General features: G+C 35.8%; 1 protein-coding gene and 1 long non-coding RNA gene across 3 annotated transcripts in view; one reads left to right on the top strand and one right to left on the bottom strand.

Annotated features, from left to right (window-relative positions):
• Nucleotides 1-2,539, bottom strand: part of lrmda (leucine rich melanocyte differentiation associated) — a 316,113-nt gene that overhangs the window by 203,831 nt on the left and 109,743 nt on the right. The gene's annotated exons all lie outside the window — the stretch shown is intronic.
• Nucleotides 1,646-2,539, top strand: part of LOC106515340 (uncharacterized) — a 34,638-nt gene continuing 33,744 nt past the window's right edge. The window contains exon 1 of the long non-coding RNA XR_001309993.1: nt 1,646-1,670. This is a non-coding gene — a long non-coding RNA (uncharacterized LOC106515340). The remainder of the gene's footprint in view (nt 1,671-2,539) is intronic.

Below are 2,539 nucleotides of genomic sequence, written 5' to 3'. Positions count from 1 at the left end.
GTTCTGCTTTGTATGTATTTTATTTTATTTGTTTCGTATTTCTTATTTCATCCATATTTTCAATTATTAGACTAAATTTGACAATAAACAGTTTGAATATATATATTTTTTGCAGCTTTTAGTTTTTAATATTAATTTACAATATGGTCACCCAACACTTAACAATGGCCTCTACCTCAAGAGGTAGAGTAGCCAAATGGCTGGCTCACTGCTGACAACTAGTGGCCAGAGGCTGAACTACAACATAAAATGAACAGCTGGAAGGAAAGTTGACATTTTAAACCTTAATAAAAAAATCAATACAGGGCTTTAGAATATCGATACAGTATCGGGAAATGAAATATTGCGATATTTCAGTGTATCGATATTTTCTTACACCCCTAATGGTAACTACGTAAACTTTCCACATCCTTACGGTGTCATTCTTTAAATTTTTTTTTTTAATGTAACCCTAATGTAAATTTTGAAATTCATACACTAGCCTATCACATTTAAGTATGAAAAGCAGAAAATATTGAAGAGGAAAAATAAGAAAAATGAAAACATGTATAGCAATCATACTGATAATTTCTTGCATCAAAGTCCATAAATTAAAGTGCATCTCTATACTATTTCACTATTAATATTTTAGTCAAATACCCAGCTTCAGCATTATGATGTAGCAAAACGAAGCAAACTTGCATTTCAGTTCGGAAATGAGTAAAACAAATGTGTTATATACAAACCTTCGAATATTTATTGTGAAGCCATAACATTTTGCACTCATGGACCAACATTGCTATCATATAATTAGCACAAAAACAAAGAAATTTGTGTTTGGTAGATTATTTCTTTGTTGTAACAATGCTTCTTGGCAATAAATCTTATACTGGGCACCTGACTGGCAGCACCTGGGTGTACCAGAAGTGTCAATAGCAACAGCAAAATAAGCTGTTTGGCAAAGACAGGGAAGATCTGACCTTTTTTTTCATGTGCGCAACTCACATCCTCAGCTCTACTGCTCATCCCACAGATGTCTGTTCCTTACAAATGTGGCACCATTTAAAATACAGAAATTAACAGACTTTCCAGCGGTATAATATTTATTGCCAAGAAGCATTTTTACAATAAAGAAATAATCTACCAAATTCAAATGTATTTAATTTTTGTGCTAAGCTTACATTGTGTTGTAAGTATGTGAGCACTGATTATGTTTTCTTATGTAAGAGAAACTTGGAGGAGTTCTGATCACTTTCCATCCAAATGCAGCTCAACAGAACTTCAGTTCAAGATATCTTTTACTGAAAGGCAGTCATTCTGGGCAGATTTCCTGTCAGTCAGGAGATGATAATTTTAACAAATCCGATCTAACTGAATCAAGACTGAATTGAGAAAGATCCTCAGGTGAGGTGCAGAACATATTTTAAGATAAAGTCCAGTTGTCTTAAGTTTCAGTTGTTAGGAAAAACGATAACGCTGTCAGCAAAATGTGCTGCACAAAATCCTCATGTTTGATGACTGCAGTTACAGACACTACTACAATTGTTTGACTTGTTGGTCCACAGCACAGATTTTGACATTCAGATGTGTTTTTTTTTCTTTTCTTTATGTCACAACAGATGTCATGGTTGTCAAATGGTTTGGACAGGAACAGCAGGTAGGACAGTGCTCAAGGAGCAACAGGAGACAAGGTAAATGTGACAACCTGCAAAATAAGGGCATGTTTTACATCAGTCTGTCCTCTTACCCTTGCTGGATCTCACAATGACACTCACAGAACATCTGCCTGCTGTGCCGGGCAGGTATTTATGCCATCCCCTCTCTGTGGCCTGTTTCTCATTCTCACAGTCTGGTCTGGTGTGAAGGAACACGGGCCACATTGTGGAAACCCTCGCTCATCTATGACAGGCCGAAATACAAACCTCAAACCCCTGTGGTGGGCCAAATCCCCTTGCTTACACAAATGAGGATATTCTAATGTCAAGCCTGTTTGCAAGGGTGTAAACTTGTGGAAGTGATGGTATTAGATAGGATATCAAAGTCAACAAGCCTGTTGCTTTGAGCTGATCCGTCTGTACGCTGACAAAAATAAATAAATAAATAAAGTAAAATCTGCTCTACAAAAGCCCAAAGGAGCCTTCAAATGTTTCCCATAGTGCAACCTGATCCATAACAGACAGACTCACGCAGCTCCCTGTGCTATCAACACTTTATGCACAGCAGGGCTGCTCTAATTCCCCATTCCTAACAGCCAGGAAGCTCAAAAAAAAAAAAAAAAAAGAACCACACAACCAGTAGAAGAATTTTCTACATTTCCTGAATGTAGCAGTTACAATTTATCAGCACCTATTTAAGTAAGTTAAAACTGAAAATCAATTATTCTGGTGTATTGTTTTGTTTCTTGTATGCAAATTAGTCATAAAAACAGGAGATTTTAAAATCAAAATAGCAAAATGAACTGTTTTTTTTTTTTGCATGATTTTTCCCAGCAAAGAAAGAAAGAGGTTTATTGGTCCAATTTTCTACTAAATAAGATCAATGTGGTAATGAATGAATAAAT

The sequence above is a fragment of the Austrofundulus limnaeus genome, unplaced genomic scaffold (assembly GCF_001266775.1).
Source record: "Austrofundulus limnaeus strain Quisiro unplaced genomic scaffold, Austrofundulus_limnaeus-1.0 Scaffold28, whole genome shotgun sequence".
In the NCBI taxonomy this organism is placed as follows: domain Eukaryota; kingdom Metazoa; phylum Chordata; class Actinopteri; order Cyprinodontiformes; family Rivulidae; genus Austrofundulus; species Austrofundulus limnaeus.
Note: the sequence above shows the minus strand (reverse complement) of the source record. Positions and strands in the feature narration are given on the sequence as shown.